Consider the following 13,140-nt stretch of genomic DNA (forward strand, 5'->3'; position numbering starts at 1 on the left):
AAATTTCAAATACAGTTGAACCATTGCTTCATCATTTGCAGTTGTGTTTTCATTGTGGTTACCCATCCTCTGGGCTCCTGTCGTTCCTGAAGTCTTCTGATTTGCCCATTGTTTATATATTTTGTTACATACTGGTTACACAGGACCCTCAAGCTCCTCTGGTAGAGGCCCCAAGCTTGGAGGATAGACCGTCCACAGGGGGGAGCAGGGAATGATAATAATAATAATAATAATAATAATAATACTAATTATATATATATATATCTATATATGTATATATAGATATATATACATATATATACATACACATATATGTATAATGAAACCAATTACATAATTATAATGTAATAACAATTTGACCTAAACCCATAATTTGTCTTTCTCAACAGAACAGCTGCAGGTTTTGCTGACAGTACATCATATGGTAGTTTAGCCTGTGTACTTTATTTACCCCAGTATTAAAACAAATGAGTGTATTCAGCATAAAGTGTGGACATATAAGATGATGCTGTCACTAGCTCATGCTGAAGTCTGAATTTGAATCAGCTCCTGTGATCACAAAGAGAAAAGAATCATCACAAACTGTCAAACGCGTACTCCTCAAAGCTGACAGAATTCAGGTTTGGAACTTTTTCCAGTCTATAGCTAAGATGTGGCCTGTTTGTTAAGTGAAGAAAAAACTTTATATACCAACAGTAGGGCTGCCACGATTACGTCGACTATTAAAATCGCCGACGACTATTTTAATAGTCGACGCGTAGTTTAAAGCTTTATAAGATCCCAAAAGACGCAGGAATAAGTAGTAGGATTTAAGAGTGTAATAACGGACTGAAACAGAAGATGGCAGCACTGCATGTATAAAGATGCCAGCTGCCGTCAAATCTCGAAGAAGAAGAAGCAATAACTGTGTCCAAATTCAGGAACCGCATCCTCCTGTGCCCGCATTTGTAGGCCGATTACGTTACAGCGACACGACGAAGACTGTCCAAATTCGAAGACTCCGACAAATGCTGCGCCTTCATTTCCCCAGATTTGAAGGATGGGTCGGGTGTATACTTCGTGGCCCAACCTATCCCAGAATTCATAGCGCGGCCCTGCTCAGTTTCCAACAATGGCGGCAGCTAGTTAGCGTTTTTTTGATACAGGCGACACGGGCGGTTGCCCGGGGCGGCATCGTGGTGGGGGGGGCGCATCATCTCGGCAAACGCATCGGCAAAAAAATATAAAAAATAATAAAAATTGCTCGTATTCATGCTGCCCCGACGTCATGCCAGCGCACATTGGGAATGGCATAGGCATCGATCGGTTTTCTATCGCCCATTTGCTGGGAGTAAGGGCGCCCTCCGTTTGCGAGGTGCGCCTGCTGCTTGCGGAACAGGGAGGAGAGGGCGGGGCGGGTTTAATATTAATTAGTCATTGTCAATTGTTGATTTGTCCCGTTCTCATTGTATGACAAATTATGATGGCTGTTTGGTAGCCGTTTGCATACTATGCATACTCTCTCTCTCTTCATATGTGTGTGTTTCTCTGGTGAAATTCAGTGTGGTTCCGACAACAGTTTTATGTCAATGGACAATCCTTAATGTGTGAGTGTGTGGTGGTGGGGGAGGGGGGGGGCACCAGAGGGTGTGTTCGCCCAGGGCGCCAAACAGGCTAGGACTGCCACTGATGGCGGCAGCTAGTTAGTTTTAATATTACTCTTATTATTCTTTCTGGGTCACAAAATAAACGTTTAACATATTTTCAGGCGAGAATGTAGCTGTGTAAACCTCAAATATCTGGCTCAGTTTATCAAGACACCACATATTTTCAAAAGCGCTCCGACGTTTTCGGAGACGTCTGTTACCCACTAAGCTCGATAGCTAGCCGAGGCTCACTAGAGCCCGGTGAGACACACTCCCGGCAAATTAAACATGATATATAGTCACTTAGATAACTTAAAAATGTTATTGTTTGGCTTTTTTCAGTATTTTATTTGTTCCTGAGTAAATCGGTTTGGCTGAGATAAAGTTAAAGTTTTTACACAGCTGAATAAACGTCAAGCAGACAGCTGATTATCAGAAGTGTGAGATGCTGGAGAATATACTCCGGTGTCCTGTTATATTTTAGATAGCAAGGAGTTTATTAAACTTCACCGAAACAATCTGCAAATTTCATTAAAATTTAATAAACTATCATCTTGTCTTTATTTTTAGTTAGACAACCTTAAAAGCTTAAAGCTGTAAGCTAATGATAGTTATATAAGAGCAGATGCTGCTGGTGCAATAAGCTGTACGTTTTACATCCAGTGGATGATGATCTGATTAGTCGACTAATCGCAATAATAATCGGTGACTAGTCGACTATCAAAATAATCGTTTGTGGCAGCCCTAACCAACAGTATAATGTTTTTACATTGGAGCTATTGGTGCTTTTTAAAAGGAAAGTTGCAAAGATGACATGAACCAGGAAAAGGTTTCTTGTCCTGATTCTGAATTATGGTCACCTGCAGGAAAAAACAGAAAAACATCCTGTTCTTCAATCAAAACAACAATTTTAACCTAACATATCAAATATCATGATTTGGTCTCAGAATATAAATATTATGTTCTATTAGGTATTTTTTATGTCCTTTCAAAAAGAATAGTGTTACTCGTCACTTATTACTCTTCTCGACTCTGCATAAGAGTCCAGCCTATTGCTCTTACAGTATACTATTCATAATAAAAGTACAATAACAATAGCATTAGGTAGTGACTGAGCAGCTGCCTGCTGCAGTCAGAGCAGCAGAGCTAATGTCTGAACTAGAGCACTGACTTTTAATTAGCATTAAATCACTTAGCTCAACAAAGTGATTTCTCTACTCAGTGTAAATTCGTTCGTGTACAAAGCTACCAAACACTGTTGTTTTCCCTTGCTGACTGCTAAAGGCATGAATTTATTGATTAGCTCAAAACACAAATTTAACTTACCAAAATAAAGTCAGGATGCCTTAGGTTCTTCTGTCAGTTACTCCCGTTTATTGTAGAACACCTAACACTGTCAGTTTGAAACAGATAGCCGTGGATATGGTTCTAGCTGCAGTCCCGGAGCAGAGACGTGGAAGTTTGTCGTGACTGCAGCTGACAATCAAAGCTGTCATGATGACGTTGCATCCCAATTTTACAGTTGATAATTAAAATTTAACTGATGAGAACTTAGACCCCTTGAACCCAAATCAGCAAGATGAGAACTACTAATAATGGCAGAATGAATCTTTCAGGAAATGTGATCTGATTAGACCTTTTTGGTCTTAATTTGACAGAAGGTGGGGTTTATAACACCAGAGGGTGATAGAGACGTTTTGGCTTCACTGTTTGATCTTCCATATACTGTCGTTGTGTATAATTAAATGTTATTAATAGTTAGTATTAGACATTGAGTTTTGGTTCATGCCTACTCACCTCCTTTAAATCCCCATCATTGTAGAGTTGATGCTAACATCTCTGTATAAGTGGTCTCACATTAACTCCAGTTGCCTAGGACGATGGAAACAACAGACAAATACCACAAAAACACACCAACATAAACACACCATCACTATACTTACATGTTACATGTGTGCAAAAAATACCTAAGAGACATATAATAGATAAATTCCTCAGAAGTCCTACGAGTCATTTTCAGCTTTGTATCTACCTGTATGTGCCCTTTTTGAAACAACAAAATTGTTTATTCAACATTCAGTATTTTCCATCCATTCATCTTCTTCCGCTTATCTGGGGGCAGCAGTCTAACCAGAAAATCCCCGGCCTCCCCCTCCCCAGCCACGTCCTTCAGCTTGTCTGGGGGAACACCAAGGCCGAGAGATATAATCTCTCCAGTGTGTCCTGGGTCTAGCCTGGGGCCTCCTCCCGGTGGGAAATGCCGGAACACCTCACCCAGGAGGCATCCTTGTCAGATGACTGAACCACCTCAACTGGCTCCTTCCAATGTGGAGGAACAGCGGCTCTACTCTGAGCCCCTCCCGGATGGCCGAACTTCTCACCCTATCTCTAAGGGAGAGGCTAGCCACCCTTCAAAGGAAGCTCATTTCTGCTGCTTGTATCCGCGATCTCATCCTTTCGGTCACTACCCACAGCTCGTGGCCATAGGTGAGGGTAGGGACGTAGATTGACCAGTAAATCGAAAGCTTCCCTTTTACACTCAGCTCTCCCTTCACCACGACAGACAGGTACAGCATCCGCATCACTGCAGCCGCAGCATCAGCCTGTCAGTCGATCTCCCTCTCCCTTCTCCCGTCACTAATGAACAAGACCCCGAGGTAATTAAAGTCCTCCACTTGGGGCAGGAAATCGTCCCTGACCCGGAGTGGGCACTCCACCCTTTTCAGGTTGAGGACCATGGCCTCAGATTTGGAGGTGATGATTCTTGTTCCCACCGCTTCACACTCACTTCTAACCGTTCCAGTGCGAGCTGGAGGCCATCACCTGATGAAGCCAACAGAAACCCATCATCCGAGAAAAGCAGAGATGAGATTCTGAGACCACCCAATATTTTCTAACATGCTTAAGTAACTGTCAAGTGTACACATGCGCAAAATGATGAGGTGCTTGAGTGCTGTGGATGTTTCACAAACATCAACAAACTGCTCATTTTTACAAGTATTTAGCAGTATTCGCATAAGTCTTCTTTAAAAATGTAATAATTATTACAATTTGACTAGAGTTTATGCCTTGCATGGACCATCATGAACAATAACAATAATTGGGCTAAATCTTCATGCCTGAATACTGAGAAAACTGTTACAATGTATTTTACAAGGAACTACAAAAGTGCATTTTCAAATATTTCAGTTGATAGTAGGACTGTTCCATTGTTCACAATAATAATGGTATATGTTTTTACATGATGTAACATTCTCATATCATCACTGTGTATGTAAGTGCTCTCAACACAGCCGAAGCACAAGTCACAACATTTCCACTAGGCCTTCAAGGCTTTGGCTTCAACACCACCTGCAACAGTGGTGACAACACTTCTGACACTGACATCAGCATAAAGTGCTTTAGAACTCCAGCACAAATGGAAAGTTATTTGCTGACCGAACATTTCTGTCGAAAAATATGAGCAGTTTACAGTAGTATTCATTTCATGAAAGTAATTTGTTTTTGTTTTTTTAGTAATCATTGTCGCTTACAGTGCACTTCATTGACTATAGGAATATAGGAATTATTAGGCAACAGAAAACTTCTAAGAACTGTTGGGAATCATCATTGAATTTTAATGTCTCTATATTCTCTGTGTTACCATGATCTTCCATGTGATTAGTCAGTTTTCAGAGGCTGTGTTTAGAGCAGTGTGAGGTGAGCAGTCTGACCTGGACAATGCATATTTTTTTCTCTCCCAACATTCATTGGATTCTGCTCAGAAAATTCATTTCCAAGGGCCAGACTATTAAAGTGGAGTTGTGCAGTGATAGCCTCAGGGGTCTGAGTGGGAACATTAAGAGGAACAAATATAGAAACAACCTGTGCTCTTCATCAATGTACTATCTTCCACATGATTTAAAGTTAGATTCGCCTCCATTCAGCTTAGTTCACCTCCCATTGTAGAGGCCCAAATAGAAGAGGACATGGCAGGACTTCTAGTAAGAGATCAGAAATAGCAGCCATGCTGGAAATGTTCTAGAGGTGCACAACAATTAATTATCAGCCAATTTTGAATCAAGTTTTGAACTTTATTAATTTGTTCTCATAACAGTTTGAGAATTAGTAATAAATGAAAGCACAAGTGTGCATTATATGTATAAGATAGATGAGTTCAGGTCTTAATAAAGACAAGCTTTACAACAGGGAATGGACAGTGAAGTGGAACAGGTCAGCAGCACATTTTGTTACTACTTCTGGAATAAACATTTATTGTTAGACCAAGTTATTAGATATTGAAGATATTCCCACTAAACACTGGATTTCGGATAGACATGCACATCATGTCTATGTTTGGTTGTTGGTGACCAATTCTGGACATCTATATGATGTCCAAACTAGGCCTGCAGATTGGACGTCCAGCCATGACCCAGCTTGGATTGGATCAATATGTTGTTCAACATTTGACCTTTAGACTGGGTAATCTTTGTTTTTACTGACCTGAGAAGAGAAGTTGTTGAAATTACAAGAAGTTTGTGCAAATGTGCTTGTATGAACTGACTATCTGCTATGTGCTGCAAACTGCCTGTGGCAAGCTGGGGACATTTCTACTTGAAAACCACTGTGCAGCTGCTTACTTTTGTTTTAGCGTCAAGACCCCCCACGCCATCTTGGAGATGTCCACTGATCACTCTGCATCCTTTTACACATAACTGTTTCCCATGTCTCCCTTTGAAAACATGAGACCACAGCAGTATAAAAATGATGTATAAAATGAGTCTAAGTTTGATGTTGAAAGGAAGTCCACAATGACCACAGCATGTGCACGACTGAAGCTCCAGCCCCAGTCCATCTGTCAATTTCCTGCTGCCATTGCCCCTCACTCATGAACAAGACTCCGTTCTAAAACAGAATGATGTCTGGATTAATATTTGCATGTGTATTTTCATTCTGAGGCTGTAATAACAACTAATGTGGGAAATGTTACGTAGTATTTAGGACTTTATTCTCTATAATTTAGAGCACTGAAGTTCAGTACAAGTATCCAGTCCATCTATCCATTCTCTTCTCTCCTTCGCCTGGCCTCAGCCACCTGTACCCAAACTCCCACCCATGTAACAAGTAAGCTCTTAGTTTCACTAATCCTCCCTTTTCGTTTCACTTACTGTTTTTACGCATCAGCCGTTCACTGACCCTCGTCTCCCTCTCTGTCTGCTTGCTCCCTTGGTTGGATTTGTGTAAATAGATGTGTGACAATAAACTTTTTCACTGTGATTCGTGTGTGTCTGAGTGATCAGCTCCATGAGTGTATTTCTCATTACACATGACACTGAGGCAGTAAAGACGTTTGAAAGCATAAATTCTAATTAATCACAATTTTTCACAAGGCATTTTGTCTTTGGGTTTTTCTCCATTAGACATCAGCCTTAAACGTAGCTGCTTGTGTGCTTATAACACACATGAGCAGCAGTTGCCTAATTGTCTACAAATAAGAAATGTCTTTTCCCCCTGTTTGACTGATTAATTTGTTAACAGCTCAGATTTGTCTCACAGCTGATGATAGAAAATCGCACCCTGAGGGCCTATTAAGCTTTTTTTTTTCCCCCTCTGGTGGAAACTTGATTAAGATGTTGCCTAGAAACAGGCTCCTCAAAAAATGGCGCTTGCTGAACCAAGAGTTTGAATTGAAGTCCTGTTCAGCCTGTATGTGCTAAATGCTACATGTTGTGAGACGGAAATATCAAAGTGCCACTGCTCTTCACTCAGCTAACTGCAAAAAAGATACATCATGCACAACTTATTTATGTATAAAACCTGCCTGGTTGTATTGTATGTACAAATACAACCTACAGTGCAAGTTATGATAAACGTAATGACCACCATATAATAAACCAGCAAACGCCTGCTGGCAAACATCATCACACTTCCTGTGTTTTTTATTGCCTGCATGAGTGTTTGGCATTCCCCGATGAGTATCAGTGTGAGATTTCTGGAAATATGTAACAGTTTGTTGTGTGTGTTTTTTCTGCACACACTAATTAATTTCAAAGCAGTTTAATTTATCCATAGGTATTTGTATAGCACATAGGTGCACATTATCATAAAAAAAATTGATTGCATACTTCATATAGAGCACCTGTTCAGCAAAAACACACTGAAAATAACTTACAAGTCTAAATGATAATGCAATCCTTTTAAAAAATCAAAAGTCCAATTGAAATGAGAGCTCTGACAACTCTAGAAAAACCTAGTTTAAAAAAATCCCTGCATAGAGCAGGGCCTTCTTACTACACATCAGTGATCAGGAACAAGAAACTCCGGGTTTCTCTTCAGCACTGTAGCCAGCCTGACAAAGAGTCAGAGCTGTGTTTAGCCTACTGTGTAGTATGACTGTGTACAATAGACATATTTAGCAGTTTTACCAGGTTTTTTAATGTTGTAAGTTTAACATGTTTGTCTGGAACAGGTCTGTCTTGTAAATGAGACATTGGGTCTCAACGGGACAATGTGTGTAAATAAAGGTTAAATAAAATAAATAAATACACTCTTTCTCAAAGATCGAGCCTGATTTTCTTTTCTTCTACAGAAAATGGGATAACACAAACGGAAATTTTAAAATTCATACCATAGGTGCATCTACGAAAAATGTGTGTGTGAAGCACTTACATAGAAAGAGCTTTTAAAAAGTACCTGTGTGAAGTTGTGTAAAGCGCTTTGAGTGCTCAGTTAGAGTAGAAAAGCATTATATAAGAACCAGTTCTGCAAGACTAGAGCAACCAGGAATCAAACCACAAACCTTCCAATTAGTAGATGACCAGCTTTACCTCCTGAGCTACAGCCACCCACCCAGAACAAACTCTTACATCTATACTTCTTTAACAATACCACACACAACAAAACCACAGCTCTAGTGATGACAGCCACCCTCTTGTTTTTATGGGTGTAGTTGTTGCCATGTCTCCTGGCTGCTAGTTATTACTTGAAAGGCCCTATAAGGTCTGGGGTTTTCAAAGGAATTCAATATTGTGTAGAGCTCTGTAGTCTGATAGTGCCTCTGGAGTGTGTCAGGTGATTCTGAAAACTGAACTGACTTTCACACACTATTTGTAGATTAAACTCACGGGCAACTGGAGCAACGTGAAAACTGGGAAAGATCTTAAAGAAGGAAACACACGAAGCACGTGGAATATCAAACGTGTATTAATGGTATTAAGACTGCAGCTACATGGTGGGATGAAAGGAAAGACTCCTTCGTAGGAAACACTGTGTCTGAAGCACCAGTTCACGTGAAATAATCAAAGTCTGTTTCCAGGGAGATTTCACAGTTATGCATATTAGCTAAAAAAACTCTCTAGTACCAACACTAAACAAGACGAAAAGGTAAGAGACAGAGAATGCTGTAGGTGTGCTGCAAGTCCTCGCTTTTCTTCCTTCCCCTTTCTTTCACTGCATCGATCACCTGTTTCCCGACGCAGTCATGAACAACAAACTATTTTTACACATCTGCACGGCACAATCAGACACACACGCTCAGCTTTAGTGCATCTATTGCAGCCTCCCAGTGCACACAGACATATAGAACACACACACACAGAAGTGTGTACACGCTCGCTTGTATAAATTAATATACACACACTTAATCAGACTTAAAAATGAGTGATGTATTTCCTTTTTCCTCACTCGTTTGTGCATCACACGCATCGTGCAACATTAGCTGTACACACACAGCTATGGGCATGCTAAGGTTTGCCACATGGAATATGAGAGAAGAGGTTAAATGTATTCAACCAGTTTAAAAAACTGATGTTTGTTTTATTACAGTAGACTCATAGACCTAATGTGTTCTCAGTCTTCTAAAACTAGGCAAAGGGGAGTAGAAACTTTAATACATAATACATTACATTAATTAATACATTAATTTCGCAGCATTCAACGCACTTATAGATCCAGAGGGTAGATTTGTAATTATTAAATTGTTAATACTTAACAAAAAGTTATGTATTTAAAGTATATATGGCCCAAATGTTGATGACCCCTCCATGTTTTTTTGGTGCACCTCTGAACACCTAGGTTGCTCACTTGTTCTTGGGGGCGACCTCAACTTTGGACTAAATGAAGAAATGGATAGGCTCAACACAGCAGGAACTCAGCAGTCCACAAATATACTTAAACAGTGCATGAGTGATTTCGGACTTTGCAACACATGACGCTCCCGTCACTCCAACTGTAAGCATAACCATCAAATCCTTAGAAGAAGCCTATGTGTCCTGCCAGGAACAGGAAATACTGAACGAAATATGTAAAACAAAATTAAATGAAATTATTAATTTAAAAGATGCAATTCTTAGTACAAAGACTTTGCTTGAAAAACTTTGAACATGGTAACAAATCCGGTCAATTTCTAGCTAGCTATTTAAAAAGAAAGAAAGAAAAAATGGGGCGGCACGGTGGTTAGCACTGTTGCCGCACAGCAAGAAGGTCCTGAGTTCAATTCCACCATCAGGCCGGGGTCTTTCTGTGTTTGCATGTTCTCCCCGTGTTTGCGTGGGTTCCCTCCGGGTACTCCGGCTTCCTCCCACCAAAGACATGCAGCTTGTGGGGATAGGTTAATTGGATAATCCAAATTGCCACTAGGAGTGAATGTGAGTGCGAATGGTTGTCTGTCCCTGTGTGTTGGCCCTGCGACAGACTGGCGACCTGTCCAGGGTGTACCCCGCCTCTCGCCCTATGACAGCTGGGATAGGCTCCAGCGCCCCCCGCGACCCTGAAAAGGATAAGCGGACGCGAATGGATGGATGGATGAAAGAAAAAATGCCTATGTGACATTAAAGACTTATCTGGGAACACGGTATATGACCCTGAAAGAATAAACACCACTTTTAGGGACTTGTATAAAACTTTATATTCACTACAAATAAACCCATCTAAAAGCTACCATGATAAGTTTCTTGACAACATAACCCTTTAGAAATTACCAGACAGTCAAGCAAAGGCACTGGATTCACCACTGACATCAGGTGAACCCCAGGAGGCCCTAAAAACTATACCCAATAATAAGGCTCCAGGTCCAGACGGCTTTCCATCAGAATTCTACAAAGAATTCTGGACAAATCTGGCTACCACCAAGTATGAATTCATATTTACATTAGTCTCCTGCTACGACCAGGCAAAGACCCTGTATTTCCCACCAGCTATTGTCCAACATCCCTCATTAATGTTGACCATAAAATTATCTGAAAGCTCTCTAAAAACAGATTAGAGAAGAGAAACCCCCTCATAAAACATCCTGACCAAACCGGTTTCATAAAAGGCAATCAGTCATCAACAAATATATGTAGATTACTTAATTTAATAGACTATTCATGTAGTAAAAAAATTGAAACCACACTATTCTCTAGATGCCGAAAAAGTGTTTGACAGAGTTAACTGGAAATTTTTATTTGCAACTTTCCATAAATTTGGTTTTGGAAACTCTTTCACAAACTGGTTAAAATATTATATTAATATTATAATTCCCCAAAAGCATGTGTTAGAACAAATGACCAAACATCCTCCAGCGTCTGTCTCCAGAGGGGCACCAGGCAGGGACGCCCACGCTCCCCTTCACTGTTTGCAATCTTTATTGAACCACCAGAAGCAGCAATTAAACAGGCTAAAGTGATGAAGGATATGAAATGCAAGAATGTAGAACATAACATCAGTCTTTATGCAAATGATGTGTTACTATTCTCCAGTACTCACAAACCACTCTCTCTGAGGTAATTATATTAATAAACTCTTCCCCATTATTCAATAAACTGGTTGAAATCTACAGTTATTCCGATTAATTGCTCCTTTCCATTATTCTTCTTCTACCCCACTGCAATATGGAAATATCAAATATTTAGGCGTTAATGTCTCTCGTAAGCTTGCAGATTAAACCACATCCGACTTTAAAAGAAAATAGAAGACGATCTTTCTAGATGGAAATCTCTACTCATATCACTCATTGGAAGGGTCGCTTCCACTAGGGGCGGGTTTAAAAAAAATCAATTTCCCAATTCAAACTGATTTTAGTTTCAATAATGTGATATCGATTCATTAAATCCTGAATCAGTTTTTAAATATAAATTTATTTTGCCAGAAACGCCAGCATCTCAGGTTAAAGCTCACAAAACTATTTCAACAACCACCAAACAGCTAAAACAGTAAATGATTAAAGAGCAGGTAAACGAATTGTCGTTCACCTGACAGCACGTCTGCAGACATGCCGTCGGGTGCTGAAAGCAGACATCTCACAGATTCTGAAGCTGCAGGTTTCATTACTCCTTCATGTTTTTCTGTGTTTTATCCTCAGTTACTTTGACACAAAGGCAGCTGCTGTGATGCTCACACCTCTGATGAAGTCTCACAAGTGACAGCTTTGTTTTTATACATATATATGGATAAGTACTGATAAATGATCAGGGCCCTGTGCTTCGTACGTCGCTCACTACATCCAAGATCAAATGAAACATCCAAGACCAAACCATCGCGCTAACCGTGAGCGCGCTAATCCGGTTCCCCGAACACACCTGCTGTTGACGATTAGTACAGCTGGACGCAGTAATGTGACATCACTGGGTGTCGTAAAAGGGGCTACGCATCGATAGTAGAAACATTGATCGGCAACCCTCTGATTGGTCGGCGAAAATGTCGACGGAGCGCGCTCGGCTCGGTATTTTTCGGCAGCAGAGCAAGAACTCTTGAGTGAGGGATTTCAGGAGTTTCAGAGTTTAATTAAAACGCAAGGGAACACTGCAAAGGCTGCAAAAGCAAGGAGAGAGGGCTGGCAGAAAGTTGCTGACAAATTAAACTCGTAAGTAATTTAATAAGAACAATAATAATGGAGTGGATTGATATAGCGCTTTTCAAGGCACCCAAAGCGCTTTACAATGCCACTATTCAGTCACTCTCACATTCACACACTGGTGGAGGCAGCTACGGTTGTAGCCACAGCTGCCCTGGGGCAGACTGACAGAAGCCAGGCTGCCATATCGCGCCATCGGCCCCTCTGGCCAACACCAGTAGGCGGTAGGGTAGATTTATTATATTACACTATATTATCCAATATTATATTACATTATATTATATTATATTATATCCCCTTTCACATTAGAGCCACAACAGGACCCACTAGAACATGGGAACAGGTAAAAGTGAAATATAAGAATATTCTACAGAATGGTAATATTTATCACTTATATTGCTTTTAGTCTCTTGGAAAGAGACCCTGAAATAATCTGTTTGTTTGTTATAACAGCAACCAAGAAAAGGGCAGAGCAAAAAAGACAGGTGGTGGTCCTGCACCCCCTCGTCAACAAGTTGGTTAAGTAAATAATACCCTCACGGGAAAATCGATATCTCTCTATGAGCACACTGTCGCGCTGAGCTAAAGGATCCTGTCTGTCCCGCAATATACGCTGAATTCTGAACTCTCCTTATCAATCTTGCACCTTCCGCAGGACATGGCTGCGACAGGCTTCCCAAATCCACCTTCGCTTTTATAGCCGTG

The 13,140-nt window shown here is 40.5% G+C and overlaps 1 protein-coding gene across 6 annotated transcripts in view; it reads right to left on the reverse strand.

Moving 5' to 3' along the window:
- LOC102289180 (disks large-associated protein 1) overlaps positions 1-13,140 on the reverse strand; it is a 168,299-nt gene that overhangs the window by 119,631 nt on the left and 35,528 nt on the right. For 5 of the 6 annotated variants that reach the window (XM_042214559.1, XM_042214561.1, XM_042214562.1 and 2 more), the window contains exon 2: positions 3,423-3,497. The exons of the other annotated variant lie outside the window; for it this stretch is intronic. The gene's annotated coding sequence lies outside the window, so the exon portion shown is untranslated. The remainder of the gene's footprint in view (positions 1-3,422; positions 3,498-13,140) is intronic. 6 annotated transcript variants of the gene reach the window in all.

Source organism: Haplochromis burtoni, unplaced genomic scaffold, assembly GCF_018398535.1.
Source record: "Haplochromis burtoni strain Fernald_Lab_line unplaced genomic scaffold, NCSU_Asbu1 Contig_587, whole genome shotgun sequence".
NCBI classification, from domain to species: Eukaryota; Metazoa; Chordata; class Actinopteri; order Cichliformes; family Cichlidae; genus Haplochromis; species Haplochromis burtoni.